Here is a 14088-nt window from a genome sequence, read left to right as displayed (position 1 = left end):
CAATATGCATCAGAATTTGGGAGGTAACACATCTCTGGCTGGCATAGATCTAGATTACACTCAAGTTCGGCACTAACAACCATTGAGGTTGAATCAGGCAAGTTAGACAACCAATGAGATTGCTGGAATTGTGAATCAGAATCAATGAGGTTGCTGGAATTGCTCCATAGTGCCAAACTGAGTGTAATATAGATATGCCTCTGGGTGTAGACTCCCAATATGGCTACTTCTGCACCACTGGAATACAGGTGCAGTTTTCTTCCCATTCTACAAAGTATCCTGACCCAACCACACATCTGCTCTGAACTTCTTGCATCATGTATACATAAAGCAAGCTTGCACATATCATGCCACAGTAGTAAGGTACATAAATTAAAGTACAGCTGTCGCTTACTGCTTTACCTATTGAGCTGGACTCTCAGGAAACATTTTGATTAAAAGGAGAATTGTTAATCCTCTAAACAAGCAATGCTATGCAATAGATGGCAAGCTGAATATTGTGAAACTTGCCGAGTAAAGGCAGTTCTCACATTGAACTCTAGCAGCAAAGTCTAGTCACATACTGGATGTCCTCATTAACAGTTTATTTTATACTGGTATTAAAATGACAAGTTACACTACCGTTCAAAAGTTTGGGGTCACCCAAACAATTGTGTTTTCCATGAAAAGTCACACTTATTCACCACCATGCGTTGTGAAATGAATAGAAAATAGAGTCAAGACATTGACAAGGTTAGAAATAATGATTTGTATTTGAAATAACATTGTTTTTACATCAAACTTTGCTTTCGTCAAAGAATCCTCCTTTTGCAGCAATTACAGCATTGCACACCTTTGACATTCTAGCTGTTAATTTGTTGAGGTAAGCTTGAGAAATTGCACCCCACGCTTCTAGAAGCATCTCCCACAAGTTGGATTGGTTGGATGGGCACTTCTGGCGTACCATACGGTCAAGCTGCTCCCACAACAGCTCAATGGGGTTCAGATCTGGTGACTGCGCTGGCCACTCCATTACCGATAGAATACCAGCTGCCTGCTTCTGCTGTAAATAGTTCTTGCACAATTTGGAGGTGTGTTTAGGGTCATTGTCCTGTTGTAGGATGAAATTGGTTCCAATCAAGCGCTGTCCACTGGGTATGGCATGGCGTTGCAAAATGGAGTGATAGCCTTCCTTATTCAGAATCCCTTTGAAAAAAAAACCCGTTTCGGCGCGGGACATCTCCTTTAACAGATGGCGTCAGGCATTCTTCCACCATCTTTTCATTTGTTCTGCGTCTCACAAACGTTCTTCTTTGTGATCCAAACACCTCAAACTTGGATTCATCCGTCCACAACACTTTTTTCCAGTCTTCCTCTGTCCAATGTCTGTGTTCTTTTGCCCATCTTTATTTTTTTCTTTTATTGGCCAGTCTCAGATATGGCTTTTTCTTTGCCACTCTGCCCTGAAGCCCAAAATCCCGCAGCCGCCTCTTCACTGTAGATGTTGACACTGGTGTTTTGCGGGTACTATTTAATGAAGATGCCAGTTGGGTACCTGTGAGGCGTCTGTTTCTCAAACTAGAGACTCTAATGTGCTTATCTTCTTGCTTAGTTGTGCAACGCGGCCTCCCACTTCTTTTTCTACTCTGGGTAGAGCCTGTTTGTGCTGTCCTCTGAAGGGAGTAGTACACACCGTTGTAGGAAATCTTCAATTTCTTAGCAATGTCTCGCATGGAATAGCCTTCTTTTTTAAGAACAAGAATAGACTGTCGAGTTTCAGATGAAAGTTCTCTTTTTCTGGCCATTTTGAGCGTTTAATTGACCCCACAAATGTGATGCTCCAGAAACTCAATCTGCTCATAGGAAGGTCAGTTTTGTAGCTTCTGTAACGAGCTAGACTGTTTTCAGATGTGTGAACATGATTGCACAAGGGTTTTCTAATCATCAATTAGCCTTCTGAGCAAACACATTGTACCATTAGAACACTGGAGTGATAGTTGCTGGAAATGGGCCTCTATACACCTTTGTAGATATTGCACAAAAAAACAGACATTTGCAGCTAGAATAGTCATTTACCACATTAACAATGTATAGAGTGCATTTGTTTAAAGTTAGGACTAGTTTAAAGTTATCTTCATTGAAAAGTACAGTGCTTTTCCTTCAAAAATAAGGACATTTCAATGTGACCCCAAACTTTTGAACGGTAGTATACATTCCACAAATCAAAAGACAATAAGTTGTTGCAGACAAGTTCCTTGTATTCTCCTGCTGGTCACGTAGACTTCAAAATTATCTAGAAAGAATAAAAAAAAGCTTTTAGGAATCTGTCGATTTAGTAAATGGTTAGGAGAACACTAGAACAGACCAAGTTCCTCAATATGCTCAGTTTCACAGGTCACCGATTAAAGAGGGGTATTCTGGCAATGGAAGGTTTATTTACATTTGTCAACCATCTACTGGTTACATGAAAACTGATAGATCAGTTGGGGTACAACTGCTAGGACCCCCCTGAGAATGGGAGACCAGTAGTCCCCCCTATTTCACAGTTCAAGATTCTGTTCCATTTCTATAGTGTTGTGGGGATAGAGCCACTGTCCACACATGCACAGAAGAAGCTCCATTCCTCAATGGCACAGGCAAAGAAGTGTCCCAATAAAGTGAATGGAGCAGACAGAAATAGATGTGTTGTGCTTGAGTATTTGTCTTGCCGAATTCTAATAGAGTAGAGTACAGCATTCCGCTATCTGCCTGCGCCATCATTTGTATCAGTGGGGGTCCCAGCTTTCAACCGCCCCCCTTCCCAATTGATCTATCAGTTTTCACCCATCCTGGGGGTAAAAGAAAGTCCCATCTCCAGAATACCCTTTTAAAAACTCTGGAAATTAGCAAGACAGAAAATTACTGGCTAATGCTAGAAGCGGCTTCCTCCAGTAGACCATGCTATTGTGTTCTCTAAAACGAGAGCGCAAACCAACCAGGTCAAAAGGAGACCAAAGTTTGACTTTAGTGCAATGACGACCAAAAGGTGCAATGGTTCAGTTTGAGGTTTCATCTGCATACCATTTTCAGCTAATTAAAGCTACCCTCCAGTTAGCTTGAGGTTTATATGCAAGTCAGTACCTATGGGGCACGATTACAGTTATTTAATTTTTCCTCCTATCTCAGCTATTAGGACAGAGCTGTGATCTGGGACTATAGTTTCTGGGACACACCTCTGGTCTCCTCATTGGTTCAGACTGCTTTCTCCCCCCCCCCCCCCCCCCCCAAAGGTACTGACTTGCATATCAAGTTCGAGCTCTTGACCAGGTGGTCACTTTAAGGCGGCTTTCACACTTGCCAATACTAAAACCCGCGCTGACGATCGCAAGTGACAGGAGGAGTTTTGACACAACATCTCACATCCGCGGTTACATCGCACATTCAGAGTACGATATCGGCCCGAGTTGCAGCGCCAGATATCGCACCCGGTCGTGTAAAGCTAGCCTAAGCCAATCAAGAGGAAGCATAGGAAAGAGAAATGTGTCTCTTGCAAACATGCCAGGTTACATCGCCCATGCCACCGATGACCAGGCAGAAGCTGCTGACACTTAGTTTTAAGCTGTCTAAATGTAAGGGTTATAAAAAACACCCTGGAGGAGATTTTATTACATTCACAAGGAGACCAAGAATGGGGAGAGGGGAGTGCAAAAATAGTTCAATACACTTAACTGTTCCCATGGAACCCAGTACCCATGCATATTAACTTCAGGGCACTATGTGGGGCAAGGAAGTTACTGTATGCCTTGTTTGACACCACATTCATCACTTAATAAAATGAATGGGTAACACAAAGGCAAACAATTGAGTACAACAGTACAGCTTGTAAAAGTGTCCACCAAGAAGATGGAAGCAATACATTCAGAAAGCAGCCGCCTATAAACAGTGGGACATTGTGTGACACTAATAACACAACTAACCTTTGCATTAGGAGGGCTCCTTGGCAATGGCTGCAGGTCCACTATGTGAAAACACTGCGTCACAGTAACCCTGGAACTTCACCATGACTTCAGTGATGCCAGGGCCCGGCCTTATGGGACCCCATCATGTGCTGTGGAGGATAAAAGCAAGGATTACTGGAGGAAGTTATACAAAGTGTCAGATTAAGGCTACAGGCACAGCAGTAACTAACAATCAGGGAGCCAAAACCAGAAATGAAGCCTACAGAAAAAGTATAACGGAAAGATTTGCATATTTTGGTCCCATTCCTGGATTCGACTAAAATACTGCTGCCTGCTCACGTCCACGACTGCGGTTTGACCACGTATTACAAGTATGTTGCACGGCCCCATCATACACAGTGAATGGAGTCAATGAACTCATTGGCATCTCATTGATCCATGCACATCTAGACACTATCATTATGCATAAGAAAGAAATCGCAGCATGCTCCCTGCTTACCACGCAGCGTGAGCCCCACACATGTATAGGCTGTATATGATACTCTGTCCATACGTAATACATTGGGTATGGGCAATGGTCTCATACAAAACCCTGCTCAATTGAAGAAAAAAAAAATGTATCTATCTCATTGCGCTTGTCCGTGATACGCAGTGCACTTGCAACCAGACGCGGTCTCTGCCGGGGAGACCCATAGTGTTTTACGCATACACCCGTGGACAGGAGTCCTTAGGTTTGTTCTTTACCTTCCACAACCGCTTCCTTACAGTAATCGTCAAATGAAGAGGAGTGTAAAAGATCACATGACAGTATCACAGGGGACGACCAACACAAAACCAAGTATTACCGCAAACAAAACGCTCAGGCCAAATGTCCACGGGCGGATTTTATTTGCGGAATCTGCACGGATTCGCCGCTCATAGAAGTGAATGGAGCTTCTGCGATTGATTTTAGGTCCGCAGATTTGATTTTATGGTATTTATTTACTATCTGCACGGATCTAAAAATCGCAGCATGCTCCATTTTCATTGCGAATTCCGTACGGATCTTGCGCCATTGAAGTCTATGGGAGTCGCGGATCGGCAAATACATTTAAATGCATTAGCGAATCACGCACGGATTTAAAGCCTGGTGGGTGGGGAAAAGGGGTTCTCAGAAACATCTGTCGGCCATTTTGTTTTTCATTAATTTACGCACGAAATCCACGTACACCAAAAAAAAGTAACAAAATCTGCGACCACCCGCAATTATTAAAAAAAATCTTTTTCAACACGATCTGCAGTGCACCCGCTGTGGATCTAAAGCTTAGACCCGTAGCGGGTGCACTGCGTGCCATGGACATGAGGCCTAAAGAACAAATGCAGTCTTTAATGACTGGCTAGTTTATTTTGCCTCTATGCATTCTATTTTTCTTACCGACATGACTGCGGCCTTGTTTTATACAGGTGACATTGGCGCATATGATATTTTGCAGCACCATCATAAGAAAAGTCAATTTTTGCCATTTTCTACCATTAATACTCAATAATGGAATCCGCACAGAAATAAAACATGCTGCAATTTTTTTTCTTCCGCGAGGGAAAAATTGCAATTGATTTTCGCTTGTGTAGATGAAAAAGCGTTTTGCCATAGCATGCTATGGGCAGTATTTGCGGCAGAATGCCGAGGCGGATGCTTGCTCCAGATTCCGCAATGCAAATCCACCCACACGCTGCCGGCCTTACAGTTTGAATGATCCCCCCTTCCCTGTCTGTTCCATGCCAGCCAAGTGCAGAGCAGCAGAATGCAGGCACAGCAGTGAGAACATGGGGCTCCTGGCTCAGCAGAGCTTTCACTTTGACTATCCCTTGAGCCACTAATCCTAGCCCACCCCAGCTGCTGCCTAAGGCCCCATTTAGACGGGATAAGCTGTCGGGCCAACGAGGTCCAACAGCTCGCCCCAGTGATACTCGCTCCTGCGTGGTTACACAGGAGTGAGTATCGCTGAAAGCGCTGCCGGCATGGATGCGGAGTGGACCAGGGAACGTTCTCCCCACCCGCCTCCATTCACCGTAAACAGTTGTTTAGAAGCGCACGGCTCGTCAGTCAGTCTTCTGCATGCATGGCTATCAGTCAGGTTCCCGTGAGCGCAGGATTCTGAACGATAATCGTCCCGTGTAACTGTCGCTCAAGTGATGGAAGGAAGCCAATGTGCAGTTATTGGAGCAGATGTATGAGTGAGCGGGCAGGGGGGTGAGCACTGCGGTGTGTAAGAGGACATCACTGCTACAATATATCAGGAGCACAAGGATATATACCACTATGGGGGCTTCCAACACCACTGAAATTTAAAAGCTTGCATTTATTAGAACATTTGGCTAAAAACGTAGGATTGTCATCCAAATAAAAGCCATATGGACGGCGCTGGAGAGCAACACAGGGCTCAGACAGGCGTTCAGTTGTGCCCCTCCTAGTATACATAGTATACCCTCCAACCTCTATTATTGCAGATTATACCATTATAAAATATTAACCTGCTTCTACCCTAGACCACCCAGGTAGTGATATCAGTACTAAATATTGGTTTCCCATTTTCTGTTGTCTAAATCTGGGTGCTTCCTATACTCTGAACACAGTAAGTCAGGGCATACCGGATTACATCATGTGACGCCTTATGCCCCAACAGCAGGCTTAGTCTACAGTAAACCTGGAGGTCCTTCTGGGTCTACAGGGCTAGTACATGGGGGTCCCGCAGCCCCCAATTAGGTCACCAGGAAATAAAAGAGGGGAGTTCACTTCAATCATGTTGGGACAAGCGAGACGAGCCGATTATTCCAGTACAGCCATACAACCAAGGAGGAGGCGCTCCGAGGTCAGCGGGCCACAGTGGGATTTTATTTCGGCCTTTTCTGACACCACATTCACCATTTATATAGCAAATAGGCAACACAAAAGGCACTGGGCAGTCTACAGAAATCAGTGCTATACAACCTATCAGGGACAACTGACCTGTCATGTCTGGTGGGCGTCATCAGGTGCCGAGGGCGGTGCATTAAGATTCTCATAACCAACTGCAGCGCCGCAGCATGAAGCCCAGAATGCCAACCTCCTCCCATCACACTACAGAAATGTTCACATCATGGAGCCCCCCCAAGGTAGTCACCCCTCATCACAGCAGGAGGCACGAGATAAGCATGCATTTAAAAAACCCACACATTTGCTCTGGGCATTATACATTTTCACTGTAGCGCCCCTTACGTGACATTAAAGGGGTTAAGTCTGACCGCTATCCCCCATCCGTGATCGCGGATGACTATGATCAGCGAGGGGGTCTGACTACTTGGACCAACACAGATCAAGAGAACGGGGTGGCCAAAGAAAACGACTGTCCTCAAATGACTGGCGTGTTGGCCGAGCGTGCGCTGCTGATTCACTGCGGAAGAGAAGAGTTAGGCCACCTGCAGACGGGGGTCGTCAGGCTAGGACATTAGTAGCTGAATGGCAGCGGTCCGGCACTCGGCATCCCCACTGATGTGGTCACCGGGCCCTGTCAGTGTGGAGAGGGCTGGAAGCAGATGGCGCTGTCCATACTGCAGTGGCTGGGGTTGGTACTGCAGACCACTCCAACATGGGCAGCGGCCTTATACATATTTATATAGTGCTCCATTTGTCCTGAGCTTCTTCCCTTACAAGACTGACACAATCCCTCTCTGGGGAGAATCCCTGGTTATAAGGAGGTACAAGTATCTCAGGCTGATATCACCCTCGCCCACAGGGACAATGGCGAGGGTGGCGCAGCTATCTGTGCAGCCTATTAAGCATGAGAAGCCTGTGCACAATACGCAGTGAACAGAACCCACTGATGCTAATCGGGTCGCTCAGTGAAGCAGATTTTGCGCACTCCTTTAGCCGACACAAACGAATTCTGCATCATGCTCTATTCCTGCATATTCTCACCAGGAGGGCACATATTACATGAATTACAGCAGTTGCCCATTACACTGAGCAGGAGCCGGGCTGTGGGCGCAAAATGTACAGTAACACGTGTGCAGAAAATCACAACACCCATCATGTACATGAGCTTCTGCCCGCGTGATACCGGCCTCATGATAGCGTGACCAGTGTCACCAGGAAAGCCGTCCAGGCCAAGTGTCTTATGGACAGGCTTCTTTAAGGATCATTTATAATACACTGCAGTACGCTGCAGGTTATGTACTAAGAGAGAGGCAGAAGTGTGACACGTGACCCGGTGCGCCGCTACTGAAGGGAGAGCGGCCATGCTGCCCTACACTACGGTGCTGCACCACTCACAGCGGACACAAGGCGCCAGCACACACGTCCCCTGCAGCCCTGCTCACACCGGCCCGTCAGCCCCTCACACCGCCGAGTGCGCACTGCACGCGCCCACTTCTCCGCACAGGGGCCTACCTTAGATCACGTGGTGTTGTGCCGCTCAGGCTTCATGCACACGGCCAAATTACGCTTCACCCTCGCAATAAGCGGTGTGGTGACTGCGGTCCCCCCGCCACAGCTCAAATCATTACCGAGGCCTATCCTCCCGTGCTGAGCCGACTTCTCGCACTTCCCTTATGAGCCGCCATGTTCACACCACATGATCTCATCGCTGGTCTGCAGCAGAAAGGGAGGAAGTAGAGAGAGCAGCACGAGTACATGGGCGGGGCGTACCATATGGGGAGGGGGAGACGGGCTGTACCATTACAAAAGAAAGGAAAACCTGACCAGGCTTGGAAGGTTTCACAACTATGAAGGACTGATAACAGGAGAAAGCCGTAGAAATGTCCCGAGGCCTGCTCTGGGCAAATAGTTTTCTTTTCTGACATATTTGTGTTTGAAAGAGAAAAAAAACAGCAAGAAAAATGACATTTAAGACATTTAAGGCTAGCTTCACACGGCGACTGTGATTTTACCGCAAGAAAATCGCGGCATAATCGCGTCTTCGTTCCCACGATTTTTGAGCGTCCACGGTGTTTTTTCTTGAGAATAACCTCGCATCAATAGGACTTTCTGATGTGAAAAACGCATCGAAAAAAACCCCGCAAGTTTGTGCGATGTGACAAAAAGGGGGCTCCATAAGAAAACACGGGAGATAAGAAAAAAAGCAGAAGTGCAGAAAAATAGGACATGCCACGGCTCCCCTGCAGGCATTCACTCATCAGCGCACTGCCATCAGCGCTGCTGTCTGCGCTGATCCCGGCGCACACTGTGACGTCAGTGTGCAGCCAGGATCCTCCTCCCCCGTTCCCCGACGTCTCCTAGTTGGTTCCACGAGAGCAGGGGAAAGAGGCGTCCGGCAGCACACTGACGTCAGTGTGCACCAGCGATCAGACAGAAGAGGAGTGGCGCTTCCACGAGAAGGAGGGGTAAGTATGTGGGTCTTGGGGGGAGGGGCATCATTACTGCTGGGGGGACTGCTGGGAGTGTGGGGGTGTGCATTATTACTGCTGGGGGGGCATTATTATTGCTGGGGGACCGCTGGGAAAGGGGGGGGGGCATTACTGCTGGGGGACCACTGGGAGGGTGGAGGAGCATTATTACTGCTGGGGGGACCGCTGGGGGGCAATATTACTGCTGGGGGAGGGCAATATTACTGCTGAGCACCGCTGGGGGGTATTACTGCTGGGGAAGGGGGGGCGGACATTACTGCTGGAGGACCGTGGGGGGGAAGGGGCATTATTACTGCTGGGGGGGGGCATTATTATTGCTGGGGGACCGCTGGGGAAGGGGGGTGGGGGGCATTATTACTTCTGGGGGACCACTGGGGGGGGGCAATATTACTGCTGGGGGGCATTATTACTGCTGGGGGGGTGTCACTATTATTACTGCTGGGGGGGGGTGTCTATTATTACTGCTGGGGGGTGTCACTATTATTGCTGCTGGGGGGTGTCACTATTATTACTGCTGGGGGGCCGCTGGGGGTGTCACTATTATTACTGCTGGGGGGTGTCACTATTATTACTGCTGAGGGGCTGCTTTGGGGGGGGTATCACTAATATTACTGCTGGGGGCCGCTCTGGGGGGGGTCACTATTATACTGGGGGCCGCTGTGGGATGTCACTATTATTGCTGGGGGGTCACTATTATTGCTGGGGGGTGTCACTATTACCGCTGGGGTATGTTTACATTTGGCGGAAACGGCAGGGCTGTTTCACAATAGACAGGGTGCAGATTTTGACAGCTTTTTGTATGCGGGAATGCTGCAGAATTTTTCACAGAAATTTCCACTGAGGACATTCTGCAGCATTTCCGCATCCAAAAAGCAGTTAAAATCTGCACGCTGTCTATTTTGAAGCAGCCCTGTCCTTTTTAGAACGAAGGGGGTAAAATCATACCCCCATTATAAGCCCCGCCCCCTGACGTGTTGACACTTTGCGGTAAATAAGTGGGTTTTGGGTTGCAGTTTGGGCACTCGGTCTCTAAAAGGTTCGCCATAACTGCCTTAGGACATCAAAAGCAAGGAAACAGAGCTGGGAGGTGGATGCATCATCTAATGCAGAAGCAGCTGCCAAACACTGCTGGGGGAGGTGAAAGGTATGGGTCACAAATACTGAGGTTAACCTGAGCTTTACCAAGGGGTCATTGTTACCTTATGGGGGTACAAAAAGCACTATTACTTAGTGGGGTCACAGAGGCCCCTCTTGACCAAACAATAACTGATTATCCCAAACCCAGTGGAGCTGAAGCTCAGTACAAGGTCTGCAAGTTGCCAGAGAAAGACGTATAGGGCGCCATCAATGTGTATTATGGCTGATAAAAGAGTTGATATTTTGGAGTCACGCTGAGCGCTGCCTAATCTGCATCAGAGAGACTGTACAAAAGAAGGACCAGTGCATGCAGCACTATATTTGCCACAAAGAAAGACAGACAACACAAATGTACCGTGAAATGAAAGCATAAAACAAACAAGTTAGGATGAATAAAAATAATGAAATAACTTTGTTTCACCAAATTAAATCTAGATTTTGACTCCTCTAGCTGATATAACAGCTTTATGCAATCAAGTCATTCTTTCTACATTTGTATTCAGATGTTCAGAAATTACTTCCCAACATTGTTGCAGAAGTTCCCACAAATGTGCTGCACGTGTCTTTTGCTTTACTTTCACCCTTTTGTACAGTTCATTCCAAACAAGCACACTGGGGTTTAAGTCAGCAGACTGCACAGGCTATTCTGTTCTTTTCAGCTTACTGGCTTCTTCTTGTCTTCTTAAAGGGGTGGTCTCGCGAAACCAAGTGGGGTTATACACTTCCGTATGGCCATATTACTGCACTTTGTAATATACATCGTGCATTAAATATGAGCCATACAGAAGTTATTCCACTTACCTGCTCCGTTGCTAGCGTCCTCGTCTCCATGGTTCCGTCTAAATTCGCTGGCAGCTTGCTTTTTTAGACGCGCTTGCGCAGTCCGGTCTTCTCCTTTCAGCACGAGCCGCTTCAGTGTGCTCCCCGCTACAGCTCTTCTGCGCATGCGCAGACGAGCTGTCACTGCTCGGGAGCGCGCTGGAGCCGCCATTCTGTACCTTCCTCTGTTAGAGGAAGGTGCAGAGCTGCCGAGCTGTCCGGAGAAGCCGCCCAGCTGTCCCGCCGTCCAGCTGTCCTGGTAAGTGATGGGCCGGGGGGGCTGCCGCTGCGCCGGGCTGCGCCGGGGGGGGGCTGCCGCTGCGATGGAGGGGCTGTCGCTGCGATGGGGGGGGCTGTCGCTGCGCCGGGGGAACTAGCGCTGGGCCGGGGGGGGCTGTCGCTAGGCCGGGGGAACTAGTGCTGGGCCGGGGGGGGGGGGGGCTGTCGCTGCGCCGGGGGAACTAGCGCTGGGCTGGGGGGGGGGGCTGTCGCTGGGCCAGGGGGGGCTGTCGCTAGGCCGGGGGAACTAGCGCTGGGCCGGGGGGGGGGGGGGGCTGTCGCTGCGCCGGGGGAACTAGCGCTGGGCCGGGGGGGGGGGGGGCTGTCACTGGGCCGGGGGAACTAGCGCTGGGCCGGGGGGGGGGGCTGTCGCTGGGCCGGGGGGGCTGCCGCTGTGATGGGGGGGGGCTGCGCCGGTTGCCTTCTGCCTGGCGGTGGGTGACTGGTCGGCCGTGTTCACTCCAGGGGTCCGGTCGGCGGCTGCGGGGCGTCTGGTTGCCATGGAGACACAGCTGGTAGCGTCTCGGGAGCGCGCACGTCGGGCTACAGCAAGCGATGCGAAAAGAGCTGGCGGCCATCTTGGGAAAAAGTTTTATAAGTTGCTGAAACGCTGGAACGGTAAGTAGAAACCAGCAAGGAAAGTAATTTACAGGGGTAATTAGTAATGTATGTTTAATTAGGGGGACTGGGCAAAAAAAAAATTCACTGCTTCCTCGAGACATCTCCTTTAAGTAGTTCTGGCTTAGATCTATCTATGGTTAGGTTATCTCTTGCTCTAATATGAGCCCCTGACCAACTAGGTGTACACCAGAGGGTATTGCATGGCGTATCAAAATGCTGTGATAGCCTTTTTTGTTCAGTTTGCCAGTCAGCCTGTGCAAGTTGCTAACTCTGGAACCAGCAAAAAGAGCCCCAGACCATAACGCTCCCTCCTCCATGTTTGACAGTTGGCATCACACACTCAGGAACCATCCTTTCATCTACTCAACGGCATACAAAAACCCTGCATGATGTACCAAAGATGTCACATTTTGATTCATTAGAAGACCTTCTTCCACTTGTCAGTAGTCCACAGGAGGTGCTGCTTAACCCCTTTTCACTCCAGGACGTACATTTACGTCCTGGAGTGTCGGGGTATGTATGCAGAAAGGTTGCGGAGTGACCTCTACAGCTGACACCCACGGGCAATAGCCACAATCGGCCGCTCGCGGCTATTAACCCTTTAAATGCCGCTTAAATCCCTCGAACGATATTCGGGGGTCCCATACGCCCCCCCCCCCCCCGTGGTGAGATCGGGGAGCCGTGCAGGTGTCTGGCTGACTTGGGAGACTGCCTATCAAGCCATCCCTGTGGAGTGGCTTGATAGGCTGCTGACGTCATACTGCAGGAGCGATCAAAGCATCTCATATTGTAGTCCACCAGGGGGACTGAAAAGTAAAGTAAAAAAAGATCAAGAAAGTTTTTTTAATTGTAAAAAAAAAAGTAATAAAAGTTTGAATCACCCTCCTTTTGCCATAACTGTAATTAAAAAATCTAAATCATAAAATAAAAATACATATTTGGTATCGCTGCGTCCGTAAAAGTCCAATTTATCAAAGTAGCACATTATGTACCCTGCAGGGTGAACGTCGTCCGGAAAAAAAATAAAGAATTCAAGAAATGAACTTTCAGTCACCCTGTCTCCCATAAAAAACGCAACAAAAAGCGATCAAAAAGTCGTATGTATTCCGAATTAGTACTAACAAAAACTACAGGACATCCTACAAAAAATGAGCCCTCGCTGAACTACATTGACGGAAAAATAAAAAAGTTATTGCGCGCACAAGATGACCGCAGAAAATAATTGAAAAAAATGAAATGTCTTTAAAAAAAAGAAAACTATACAAGTTTGGTATTGTAGCAATCATACTGACCCATAGAATAAAGTTTTCATGCATTTTGTTGCAGTTTGTGCGCCGTAGAAACAAGACGCAATGAAAGATGGTGGAATGTTGTTTTCTTTTCTTTTTACTCCACTTAGAATTTTTTAGGTTCAAAAAGTTTTTATTAAATTTTCCATCGTACAAAATAATATAACATCCATAAAAGAAATTAGGATATAAGGAAATAGGGCTAGGTAGTTGTGAGTATTGCTTATCATTGTGACTTGAGCAGTAGTCAAGAGGTATGACGAGACGAGACAGACTTCCCAAGGGGCATTGCACTTGACATATAAATACATGGACACCACCGGAGCATTGCTCCTGGCTCTTCCAGCCTCCTCCCCCTGCAGAGAGAGACGCCGTATATCGGCTGGGCGTGAAAACCCAGCCGATATACGGTCGTCTGAATGCACCCTTAGCCATGGCTTTCTTAATGATACTCTACCTGTTAGAGCTGCAGATAGAAGTCCTCCCTTCACAGTTGAGATGGAGACCCTTTAAGTTTGTATTATCTTTATATCTATTTTTGTTGCATTATTTTTCTTACTTTTTTCTATTACTTGCATCTGGCTTAAGATAAAAATTCTCCAACAATACATTCACATAGTATACATATACATCATAAAGGCATG

The 14088-nt window shown here is 47.6% G+C and overlaps 1 long non-coding RNA gene and 2 other non-coding genes across 3 annotated transcripts; all 3 read right to left on the bottom strand.

Annotated features, from left to right (window-relative positions):
• Window positions 1-567: 567 nt before the first annotated feature.
• LOC136627725 (uncharacterized) lies at window positions 568-8544 on the bottom strand. Its single transcript, XR_010792818.1, has 3 exons — window positions 8323-8544; window positions 3936-4066; window positions 568-2272 (listed from the first exon to the last, which is right to left on the bottom strand). It is a non-coding gene; the product is annotated as an uncharacterized lncRNA (long non-coding RNA).
• Window positions 3685-3814, bottom strand: LOC136630985 (small nucleolar RNA SNORA13). The gene has a single exon (XR_010792987.1). It is a non-coding gene; the product is annotated as a small nucleolar RNA SNORA13 (small nucleolar RNA).
• On the bottom strand, window positions 6722-6852 carry LOC136630986 (small nucleolar RNA SNORA13). Its single transcript, XR_010792988.1, has one exon. It is a non-coding gene; the product is annotated as a small nucleolar RNA SNORA13 (small nucleolar RNA).
• Window positions 8545-14088: the final 5544 nt, after the last annotated feature.

Source organism: Eleutherodactylus coqui, chromosome 5, assembly GCF_035609145.1.
Source record: "Eleutherodactylus coqui strain aEleCoq1 chromosome 5, aEleCoq1.hap1, whole genome shotgun sequence".
Lineage (NCBI taxonomy): Eukaryota > Metazoa > Chordata > Amphibia > Anura > Eleutherodactylidae > Eleutherodactylus > Eleutherodactylus coqui.
Note: the sequence above shows the minus strand (reverse complement) of the source record. Positions and strands in the feature narration are given on the sequence as shown.